Here is a 13527-nt window from a genome sequence, read left to right on the forward strand (position 1 = left end):
GGTTTGACATTTGCTACATCTTCCAAAAAACTCAAAGTATGGATACATTTCATTTTTTTTAAATTTGTTGTTTTTAAAGGCATATTTACATCCTATTTTTTGTACTTCTCATGTTTTTTTTACAATTACATCAGTCCAATCATTTTTAAGAGTTAAATATTGTCTATCGTCAGAGTAAATTATTTCTTCTGGTTTAATTATTTTCCATTCTTTTTCAGAAAGATGAAGGAAAAAGTTGATTGGCTTACAGCTAATTAGATTGGGATTTTTACAGATTTTCTAAAACAAAATTCTTCATCACTACTGCAAACATCATAATATTCATTTTTAATTTTGTTACTATCGTCACTATCATCATCACTTGGGAAAAAAAATACATATTTGTCTGATTTGCTGACGTTACAATGTGCTTTTAAAATATGAAGGATCCCTTTTCTGTTTTGTTGAACGAAAATGTATAGATTTTGAACTTGGATCTTGTCCTCCAAGGCTTCGCAGGCTTTTTTCCATACAGTGTTACTTGCTTTACACAGCTCTCCATTTTCATCAAATACTTTAAATTTTTTTAGAACTTTACATATAGAAACGACAGGTACTGCAGCTTTTGCTGGCATTTTCAATACATAGTATTATTTTATTTATTTATTATTGAATAACAATTTTTAGATTTAAAATATATCGGTACGTTATAATTATATATGCATAAGTTTATGCATGCTTTATGTGGATAATAAAGAATGTAGGTGTTTGCCTTGCAGAATCTTAATTATAGAGCTGCGAAATTTGAATTGTTTTATTACTTAAATACAAATAAGAACTATTACCACAAATTTATTGTTCACACCTAGGGATTCTAGTATTTACATTCCGCTAGTGTACTCAACATCTTGTATTACCCATTTTAAATTTAAACTTGAAATTTTAATACGTCAAAAAAATTAGGGCTTTTATAATTCTAATGTTGATCAAACATAAATAAATATTTCATAAAAATTTAGGCCCAATCATACATTTCGCTAACATGCTTGCCATCTTGTAATGGTATTCAAAATCTCAGGCCACTTAAAAGATAACATTCAAGAAATAGCATACCTACATTACCTACGTCGTCAGTAACATTGGACTTGGAAATTTCTCTAAATTTAAATAAAAAGTTCAGTTTCGTGTTACTTGCATTAAATCTGTTTTTTACGGTAAATTGCATTTGATGTGATCGGTCGGTCCGATTCCTCCGACATGTATATTGTATATCTATAAGCATTGTAAATTTAGGTATACTTTCTTAAGCGATGGGACAAACAACAAAAAAACGTACCCATTTCATTAAGGGAGCTTGATTTTTGGAACCCACCCAAAGAATAAAATAATTCGATGATTTATAATTTTAATAACAATTTGAATAAAATAGTTTGCAGTACTTAAAATCCTTAATAAACACGTATTTTAAATAAGAAGCACTCAACCTAATTAGAACGCGTTTGTTTTCTGTTGAATTCAATTATAAAATGCTTTTTTCACCAGAATTTTGTTAAAAATTTACTTAATCATGTTTAGAAATACATTATTTAAAAAAAATTGGCCAATTTTAGCTTTAGAGTGCCTTAACATGGGCGTCTGAAAATTGTAGGATGCTCAGCAAATTGTTAACCACGTTTAGTTACATGATTTTTAACAAACAATTAGAATACTTGAATTTTAACGCACTTTTTTACTTGGGCACACTATTGCCACCTAACGCCACAGACATGAGCAATATAGAATGCTCATTCTTATGGTTACTACAGCACACGTAGAAAGAGACACATCATTGATCGTGGGTATCTGTCTCTCTCGCACATTGCCACCAGTGGGGGGGGTTATTTTCTTCTTATTAAAGTATAATATCTTTAAGAGACTACAATTTTCACATGATTTTTATTAATTTACTCATTTTTTTATTAAGTGCACTAAAGTAACCCCAACTACGGATAATTAAATGAACAAATTTGAGTTATCACAGATGGTATGCACCAGTGTGCATAAGGTATACTGTAAAAGTTATTAAATAAATTAGTATTAGATAGACAACAATGTGTCAGTTACTTTTAGCTATAAGTAGCTTTTAAAAACGTATTATAATGGCCAGGGTTAGAGGTTATCATGAAACATAATACATGTATAAAAATAAGTGGTAGTTTGAAAAAAGTTATAATGTTATAAGCCAGTGGTTTTACGAATAATAATATACGTTGTATTAAAATGAGGTTAATGATTTTTTTTAATTTTTAGATCTTGGTCTGCATTTTGTGAGTGCGGCAACTAAACAGGCCATGCATTAAGTATTTTAAGTGTAGTACTAATTTTCTAAGCTTGAACATGGTTGGAGCTAAACCTATCGTTTCTCATGAAGATGTTTTTAAAGTTCTTAAAGATTTGAAAATATTTGATGAGAATGGTACACTAAAAAAGAAAAGAAACATCGTTTGGATAACTGCTTGTGAACTGCTAGAGAAGAAAATTACAACGAAGAATCCTTATACTCGTGTACTTAGTAATCGACAAGGTCTACGAGATAGAATATAAGCTCATACAGGTAAACTTGAAGTTTCCTATAGCTCTGCAAGAGTTATTGAGACAGAAAATGATGTGATAGAGGAGAAAAACAAAAATTGTCATGAGCAAGAAAAAATTGATTCCCTCGAAGCCATAGACAATTTAAGATCGGACGTTGTTATTTGTCCAATGATTAAAGAAATAGGTGCTTCGCCTTTTAATATTATGTATTGGTTTCCAGATCAAGTAGATTTATGGAAAAAATCTGTTAAAAATTTGGATATTTTAATTACGTTTGCCCATGCAGATTCTTTTATACAGAACACATTGATAAGTGGTATTGAAAGTAATTCCGAAATTTTATGTGTTTCATTTGCTAAATATAAGAATACAATTATTCCTTATGCACAATTTATAACAGAAAACCTTCAAATAGGACTTATTGATTACTTTCTGTGTGAATTCCTGCGAGAAAATGTTTCTTCTCCACACACCTTTTTATGCGAACCCTGGCATATTTTTCTTGAAGCAGCATCCTTAGCCTAAAACCATTGTCTTTTGGATAATTGTTACGACAAATGTATACGATACTTAAAGAATATCTGCCTGGCACCCCAATGCATATTGTATGTAGAGGTAATTCCGTTTATACAAAACTTGAAAATTTTGATTAAAATTTTTTTCGATACATCACTACTTTCTGTAAAAGAATTTTATCTACGTTGCATAATTTTTATTTTAACTATAAATGAGTTAGATAGTTTTGAAAACACATTAAAAAATATGCTTATTTTGTTTTGCTGAGTACAAACTATGATATCAACACTGAAAAAGCTATATCTTTTTTATTAAACCAAATAGACAATGAAATTATTACGAAAATTTTTAAAAAATGCGAAAATTATCAAACTTAATATATCACTAAAAATATTATTGATTTGAAAGCAGCTTGTATGAGTATAGGGAGTAAAAATCGTTTAAGTAAGATGCATTGATATATAACGGATATGGATGCAGAAGCACTTGAAATGTGTTTAAACTCAAGTGAAATTGATTTCAATAAAGTTAATCCATATAAAAATTTAAAATTCTTGGATCCGTTATTTAAATTATTGTTATATTTTCCTCTATGGAGTTATCTTATGTCACCAATGTACTTTAAAAAAAAATAAATTCCTTTTACTTACACCAAAGTAAGCGTTTCAACACATACTGTGCTATCGATGCCATGAAAAATATGACAAATTTTTAGATTTTTTTAATTATCTTGCTATTTTTCCTAATACCAATATTTGTATAAACTTGAATCAAATACAAGACTCTATTAAAATAAACAGTAAACAGTATTTCTTGGTTGGGGTCATAGCATTTACACCACCTCATTTAAGTTCTAGTCCGAATCACTACATTGCCTATTGCAGGTTTATACAAGGACACTGGCAAAAAAAAGATAACATGAAAAACAAAGTTTCAAGCGTGAAGAAAAATATGAGCGTTACATTATTATTTTTACTGTATGTACATAATAAATGTTGACTTTATTTTTAGTTTAGTATTTAACTTATCTAATAAGATCAGTCACTACGAGAGTGTTGAATATAATTATGCATACAAATGCCCAAATAAAATTTAAATGAAATAATTTGTTTACCATCACGTAATTATAGCATATTACAATGATTGCTCCAATTGAAGAAAGAAAAATTTAAGTAACTGTAATTATAATGCTGCAAACATGTAAAGAAAAGTCTTGATGAAATATTTTTCACCTATGAAAATTGTAAAACCATTTTTCTTAACTTGTAATAACGTGTATTCATAGATTCTCTTAAGGTGTAAGCCAGCAGTAAATTTGAAATTGTTGTCAAATGTATTTAAAAACAATTAAAATGCGCGAAAAAATATACATAATATTTTCCTACCACAATACATTTGTAATAACCAAATAGATTTGTTAATGGATACAAATATAACTAAACTATACAATTCACTCATCGTCACTACTTTTCACTCATTTATTCAATAATGTTAAATTTTTAATACAAATAAGAGTATTTTCTTCAGTATAACGTTTTTTTCCCGAAAGTATTATCTTACAAACTATTACTTTGGCAACATGAAGCAAGAGAAACCGTTTGTTCAGTTAAATTGTTTCCTTGCTAGCTTTTATAATCCTATGTTGTAGACTATTTCATACCCATTATGTACAAATAATAAAATAACAGTTCACACAATTCACTGTTAAAAAATATTTCTATAAGGTACATTACATTGACATTAAGACAGTGATGAAGAGCGAGAGTGAAAGGTGCTAAGCACCTTTTTCAACTAGCTGATGACCTCCGACTTGGTTAATCCTTAGCCTGAGCGATGTCAAATTTGAGTCGGTAACCTACAACACAGTCATTGCTCATAAGCTTGTACGCTCTTCGGACACCTTGTCTTGGGATATCAGATTGAAACAGTCTGGAAAGGTCAAGCAGTGGATTAATACAATTTAAATAACTTTTACTAAAATAAATCAAAAGTAATCACAGTATTATATTTTAAATGTGTCATTCAAAAACTTTAATTCAAGTAATGTTACCAGTAATGGAAATTGAGCAATACTACCAAGCACAAATGAACTTTTTCAATGACAAAGTACCAAGTGTATGTAGTAGCTGTAGTTAGAATAACGTAAGAATCACTGTTTTTTTTTTTTTGTTGTATGATCTGTCAGTGTAAGGAAACGTAAATCAAAGTATAATAATCAGTATGTAAATTATTTCATATACTATTTTGTTAATACTACCTAAAAGCTTAAGTGGATATTCTTTCTGCATGATGGAAGTGACAGATAAAGCAAAGGCGTCCCACAAGTATGGTTGAACTGCTTTTTTCAATTGTTGTTCACTTATTAAGATGTAACGATATGATCCTCCTCGGCAATCAACATACTACTTTAATATTTAACATCAGGTACTACCTGACGTCCAGACTTGTATAGAAACATCTCAAGTTTAATGAAACGCACTTTCTCATCGAATATCCACTTTTATGAAGCCATGTAGACCTGAGCTCGTATTAGGTATTCACTTTATATATAAATCTTTCAAAAAGGCACATAAGTCGTAAGAATTACGATTTGTTTTGCTAAGTGACTCCACATTATAGTTGCTCACATTACACACACACACACACACACACACACACACACACACACATGCTCTCGGTCTCGGAGTCGTCTAACATTCGATTATCAACTTGGATAAAAGGTCGAAGAGAATAAGAATAATTGAACTTTGATTTGCATGCGCAAAGCGATGAGCGAGCGATTGGAATGCAAATATTGCAGATTAAGACCTGGTAATTGAATTTTTGATTTGTACTCTAAATTAACATTTAATGACATTAAATTTTACTTAATCTTGAAGCACAATTCACGTGCAAACGATTGGTACTACTGACATTATGATAAAAGTAATATTTTTTCATAAAAATTGAAATTAAATTTCATCCAGCACCTGGAAAGTTTTTCATTAATAAACAAATATATAGTGGACGCACGATTATAAAACAAGCATTTCTGTAATGCGCAAGCAAAGCACAATTTATTAGGCTGTTTTATTTTCTAAAAGCGTTAATTTCGGGTGTCCAGATCACAGGGCTGACTTGTCTGTGCACAATCATTATCAGGTGACTGAGCTATATTATTAACGTCATATTCTGCAGAGCTGTCGTCGCTGCTGTCTGCGTTTAACTCTGGATAATCATTACGTAACCAATTCTCCTACATAAAGGATTGTGGTTTGAAAGAATCAATATAAGAATTAATTTTTTTATTTTGGACCCTTTTTCACTAAGGTACATTTTTCTCTACCTTTTTCTGCTTTATCAAACTATGAAACTAAATTTTTGAGTGATTCCAATGAGTATTTAATAAGATTTAGCGTTAAAAGTGCTCGTTTCTTTATCAGGCGTAGTCATATCTATTATGAACCAACTGAAATTTTGTTTCATAGAAGAACCGAGCAGGAGAGAATAAAGCAAAGTGGTACTTTGAGTACTAAGCAAAAATACTGTACCCCCAAAAAAAAAGTTCAAAAACAGATTACTTTGTCTTAGCATGTAAGACTTATGCTTCATATATACTTGATATTTAAATAAATTTATTTAACTAAAACATTCTCACCACTAATTTATCATCTGTGTCGCTCTATCCAAAGAAAGACCTATCGATAACAAGTGTGTGTTCCCCTGTCGGCCTGAAATAAATTTTTACATTAATAAATTAAGTCACTAACATTATTTAATTTTGTTTGCGAGTTTGTGATTGTAATTTTTTTTACTTCTACAAGCAAAACCTTCTAAATTACAATATATACTAAACCAGTAAATGTACATGTAAGCTCACACACAGAATTACTCTGAAATTCCTATGTCTTACTTACTATGTTTTGTTGCATGTTATCACTAGATGATGAATGTGTAGCTAGATCTTGAACCATTGAATTCGTTTCACTGTCATCATCTTCATTGTTATTTTTATGTCTCAGTATATCATCATTACCTGTTTCAGAACTACTAGTGCTTGATGTACCATAATCAGCTGCATTCTTAAATGAGATCATGTATACATTAAGATTTACTTTAATAATATTATTAAAAAATATAATAAATGAATGACTTCAAAATTATCATGAGATAATAGTACAATACAAATGTATAGTCGCAAAATCAACTTGATATGGTACAAAAACGTTCAATTAGAGGTTACCCATAATATTCATAATAAAGCAATAGAACTTAATTTTAAATCCATAGAAAATGAAACTTTTAATAAGCCTATCTTAAAGAATAATTTACCAACACAACTATTAAAAAATTTTGTTTTAAAATACACTCACTCGAAAACGTTTATCTTCGCTGTTATTATCAATAACAACTGCAGTTCTTCGACGATATGACAAAGTGCTTCGCAGAATACGCTCTCCTGTCATAAGTTTAATAAACAATTATTCGTTTACAAGTTTTGTTATTATTTGAAACAATAAAAGAACGCTGAACGTGGAAAAAAACAAAATATAACAACTTTGCAGAGAGTGCATTGGTGCAAAAAATACGTGAATCGAAATATTAGGGTGCATGTACACCCAAGGAAAACATTTTTTTCTAGGCACTTGTCATACTTGACAAGAAATGGTCGCAAGGTGGCCGTAGCTAATAACTTTAGACCCTGGCTAAACTTATTCTTAATTGAATCCGAGATTCGCTCATAATGTTAAATGGTAATGTTTTAATTACTTATATTTGTTCGAAAAATTAGGTAATGAAATGGAGACAGACCATAGTGTAGAAATAGCAAAAGTACATGTTGCAGTAAAATATATTGGAGAAGATAAAAATAAAAGCCACGAATTTGTAACCTCGGATATGGTCAAAAATTTTGATTCAGCACTTATTTAAAAAATACTAGATTATAACAGTAATCCATATTTAGTTTAGAAATTTTATTTAATCAAGCAAAAGATGATAGCATTACCAGCTAATTTATTATTTCACTTAAGTAAGTACATACAACACGTCTACAACTTGTATTTTAGCTATTAATTTATCTATTGTACTTTTAATTCATACAAGGTTCACTTGAAGAATAAGATAATAACAAAAAAAGATTTGTTCATCCCAAAATAAGATTGAGTAGCGCATTAGCCATATTAGCTGACCATGAATCAAATTAATCATTTGACGAGGGAAAATCTCCTAAGAAAATGACAACATCAAAGGTCACAAGCTCAAATGTTGCACTGAAAAAACTGACAAGAATTATTAACAGGACTAATTGCAAGATACATAACATATCAGATGAAGAGTCAGACACATGATCTGACGATAAGAAAAAAACAACGAAGCGCAAGAACCATATCAAAAAAGTGAATGTAATCATACATTTTGATTCTATACTTATTTATTCATTGAGACATTTTAAGTGATTATATAAATAAGTAATTTGTTAATTATTGATAGAGTGAATTATATTATATATTATTTCAGAAAGAATACAATGCACTCTTCACAAGTGATGAAGAAGATGGAGTAATGTCACTCACTAAGCCCAAAAATCAGCCAAAAAGCTCGAAAAAAAAAAAAAAAAAAAAAAAAAGAGACTAAGAGTTATGATATAATGGATGAAGAACAAAAAAAACAGCAAAAAGAATCGATTGTGAAAAAAGCACAGCAATTGATAATAGGTAGAAAAGAAGCAGCCTACCAATAAGACAAAAGTATTAAAATTAAAAATACTCTAAGTAGCAAGGAATTGGACTTTTCGAGTACTAGTACATATGAAAGTTTTATGCCAAGCAATTTCAGAAAACTGGAACAAAAAAATAGTGTTTTGAAGGTGCAACTACAAAAGAAGGCAGTTGAAATAAATGAACTGCATATAAAATTAGTTATTGCTGAAAGTCAGCCAGAATTAACTAAACAAGAACTAGAGAAGCATATAAGATTTTATCATCATTGTTTTATAATAAATATGAAGAGATTAAACAGTTAATAGATGAAGTTTCTTGCCTAAAACTGTAACAGAAAAATGCATTTCCTGCAAAACAAGCGAATTTTGTAAACGAAATAAATGTTGAAGATGATTCACTACTGACTTCCTGTAAGTTTAGTAAAAATTCAAGAACAATATTTGACTAACACATTGAAACACAAAAAGAAGGTGTACCATGTGACGAAAATATTCCAGATAATCAAGTCATACATGATGAAAACTCTCCAGCTTTGTCTGCAAAAACTTCCCCATTAAAATCAAAATTGACTAATGCACCTGTAAACATACAAAGTTTAACGCCTAGCAGTAAAAATATTGCTTTACAGCGAAAACGATTATTTTAAACACCAGAAGTTGGCACTAAAGAAAACTTAAGTTCTTCTACACCTTTAATGCGTAAAAGGAGACGTACTCTAAAAGGTAAGATTAATGCATATATAATATACTAGCAGCCCCCCGTCTCGGCTTCGCCCGAGACTTACTAAATAAAACACCGTAGTGTGTTGACATGTAATGTGAAACATTTTTAGTTAGAAAATTTCACACATATTCCCGATACATCTTAAAACAAAAATCTTATTAAAAACATATTTTTTCGGAATCCATATAGTTTATTTGGTCAAATAATAAGGTGTAAGAATTCAAAAAAATAATTATGCTGAAAAGTACCGTGCGTTCTTTATGCCATAAAATAATCGATGGCTATTAGAAGTTGTTGATTTACAGTTTATTCTGTGTAATCTACGAAAAGGGCTATTTTTTAAAGCTGTTAAGATTTTAAACCCCCCAAAAATTTATATTAAAAAAAAATTTTTTTTCTTATATCTCACAATTTTATTACCAGAGCAACAAAGTCCTGGACCCTAAACCCAACATTTTTATTGCCACAAAAACAGAAATACATTTTCTACTTATTTAAAAATCTGAAGTAGGATCTTTAAAGATTTCAGAGATTGCTGTGAGGGTACAATGAAAAGCTGATCTCTCACGTAATGGACTCTCAAGTTGTCGATTTTGACGCTGCTGTTTCAATCTCGATAAATTTTCTGCGTCAGTTTTTTGACGTCAAAGTAAAATTGTATTTATTAGATACATTTGAAGTTTCTCTTCCAATTCACCCTCTTGCGACTTTTGGCATGCTTTAAATTTTTGTGACCCCTAAAGGCTGTTTTATGTCAACTTTGTTAAGTTCTAATACAATTGTTGGCAAGGTAGTTCAAGGTCCGATGGCCCTAAAAAAGACCGGTGAATTTCTTAAGTATACCCTTTCTTGACTGAAGTTAACAACAATTGTGACTGCCTGGATACCTCAAGGTGATCTTTTCTGGCCTGATGTTAAAGCCCCAGACTGATTGGGAGAAAAATTACTAAGTCCGAAGCTTTGGGGCTAGTTGTAGTGCTCTTTCCCAACGTCTCCTGGTATAACGTCGAAGACGTTGGTGTCTAAAGCACCTTTTTTATTTGCAGATTCAGTTGTTTTGGTGATCTTAGATGGTGAGATTGGTTTGTGATACTTGTCCAGTGGAGGCTGTCCCGTTGGCTTAAGTTTTTTTCCCTTTATAGCTGTTATAGGTTTGCCCAGCGCAAACCTTGGAGAGGATCAGTGATTCCTGGTTGAATGCTCAGAGTCGAGAGGGTAATATAGAGTCGTCGGTCACCGGGTTTTTCAGCCTTGCGAAGAACAACTTCGCAGGTGACGTCTGCCAGTGAATAGCTGACTTGGTTTAATAGTGCCCGTCTTTAGTTAATATAGTCTTTTAGTGGACGAATCGCTTTCGGAAATGGTAGTAAAAATGTATTTGTTGGCAAGGTAGTTTACACTTAGGTGGCCCCTAAAAAGAACCGATGAAATTGATGGTTAAGTACGGAACGTAAATACTTATAATGGCCCTAAAAAGCGCCAGTGGTGAAACTTCCAGGCTATGCTTTATTATAATTCCTGATGATGAAGAGCTGGCTACGGGTTGCTTGATTCTTACCCTGGGAGTCTTGATGTACGGAGACTGTGATGGAGGGAGGTACGCCGCTGACCAAAGGATATCTCGTCTCGGATCGTTCCCCGGATAACCAACTGCTCATCTTTAGACGGGAACATGTGGGTAAGCGCGTTGGGGACGCGACGACCAAGAAGGTAGCCGTTGTGGCTTCTTGTGCCCCTCAGAGCTGTTTTCCCTTGCTTACATTTGTAGCCACAAATTCTCTATCTACACCAGGTGGGATGGTGGGACTGCCACACAACTCTTAAGAGTTGGTGCAGATTGTGCTCTGGCTAGATATGTCTTCTGGTATTCTGTCAGAGATGGTATCGGTTGGAATTAATTTTTTTTTTTTTTTGATCGCACTCGTCGAGATTCAGGGTAAAGGGACACTTTGATCCCTTCCCCTTCACAGAAGAGTGTCGTCCGTAACCAGGATACCCAGTTGCAGGTCTATCACCAGCATCTTCTATACAGCTTGTTGAGCTGCCGAAGCTCGACTATATTACTATCGATACGCTCCGGCCTATTATAACCACACTTATTTAATTACGTTGCAGGTAGCTTCGATTTGACGTCGACGCTACCTAGCGGATTTTACTGAACTAAAGTGAAAAGCTTGCGTATTTTTGCAAAACTTTGAGCTCATTTATTGCTATTGTTATTAAATTTTTTAAGATAAAAACTTTACTAAAACCATCTAGGAAGTATCATGAATCAGTATGCAAAATTTCAGCAAAATCGGTTCAGTAGTTTTCGCGGTTAGCGATTACAACGGTTTTAGCGACTTTGCTTTATATATTAGTAAGATAATTTACTATTTAGTTGATACATTAAATACTTCTTTTAAAATATAATTTCTTGTATAGATAGTTTATTTCAAGTAAATGAGAATACAACTGCAAATCATAATATAAACTCGTGTAAGAAAAAATTAGATGACGAAAAAGAAGGCAACATTGCAAATTGTGAAGCGAAAGTGCAACATCTATCCAGAAAGCGGATTGAACTTTCACTGTATGACTTCGATTCCTCTGATTATAAAAAAGAAAATTAGTACAACAAATACCAAAAAATAGGTGACTTTACTGTGTTTAAGACTAAATGCAAAGATGAGAGGATGGTAATAATTGTTGTAACAGTATAACTGTCTTTATATTTATTAATTTATTTTATCACCATTTGCTTATTTCTTATTCATTGCAGATAAAAATGTATCATTTGGGTTATGGATATAGTATTCCTTTTTCTGATTGGATGGGTTTGCGAAATGCAAAATCCAAAGCAAATTTTATCAAAAAACTGGCAATAACTTTGTATGGTGGGCCACAGCGCGGGCCAAGAGAGCTAGTATTACGAGCAATTAAGGATACAGGAGCGAAACCTCGAAAAGACAGATTATCGCCAAGAACACCAGTAACTCCGATAAAAGTTGGAATTCTACGACGTGAGTGTTTATAGTCAAATGTTCATTTTTAAATAAAAACTAATATCTATGTAATTAATTGTATGCCTTTTCAGAATCATTTACGCAGTACTTGCTTTTTAAACATAAGATAAAAGCTAAATATGTACATAAACAAAAAGCAAACAACTTACCTAAAAAACATGTTCATACAGTATTATTAGATTCTTGGAAAACCCATTTAAGAAATGCTAATAACACTGTCTATAATCGAACTAAAAAAGCTTCTAAGAGAAATGAAAAGAAATTATCTAAATCAGACATCAAAGATGCGGAAGAAAAAAATAGAGTAAGACCGGACACGCCAATTATTTCAGATGATGATATATAAAAATGTTTTTTTTTTTTTTAATGAAACAAGATTTGTCACAATATTGCTTTTTATTATTGTTTGTAACAAAAAACAAAATTCTTTATTTAAGGTTCAATTGACAGTGTAATATTTTGTTGTAGCTAATTTTTTATTGATAACATTTATTTCCTATTTTTGTCAGTATTTTAGTATACTCAATGTCGTATTACATAAAAAAGTGCTTACGTTGTATAAGATAACTTGAATTATCTTTAATTATCTAAAATTAATTATTTAAGTATATAGAGTTTATAATGCTAAACTTTAATTTTTCAATAATAAACATCTTGCTTGAATTTTATTTTCTAATGAATGGTTGTACAACTTCTTAATTCATCATAACATTCCTTTTTAATAAAAATTTTACTTTATTTTTAGTGCATTTTTTAAAAATATGAGTTTAAATAAAGGCAAATAATATATTTTCCGAAATGACGTATATCTTGAATTCAGTTTTTGATAGATTTTTCCATTTTATTTTTATTATAATTGATAAAATCTAGGTATAAAATATGGGTATTAAATATAAGTATAAAATATGTACCAAAAAATAGGGGCATAAATATACGTATATTTTTTACCCATATTTTTGACCTATATTTTACACCCTTATTCTAACTGTAGGGTATATTCCATTACCTGTATAGTGATCGAATATATT

The sequence above is a fragment of the Copidosoma floridanum genome, unplaced genomic scaffold, assembly GCF_036245765.1.
Source record: "Copidosoma floridanum isolate Cflo_tuat_1 unplaced genomic scaffold, Cflo_Japanese_pri ptg000022l, whole genome shotgun sequence".
Classification (NCBI taxonomy): Eukaryota; Metazoa; Arthropoda; class Insecta; order Hymenoptera; family Encyrtidae; genus Copidosoma; species Copidosoma floridanum.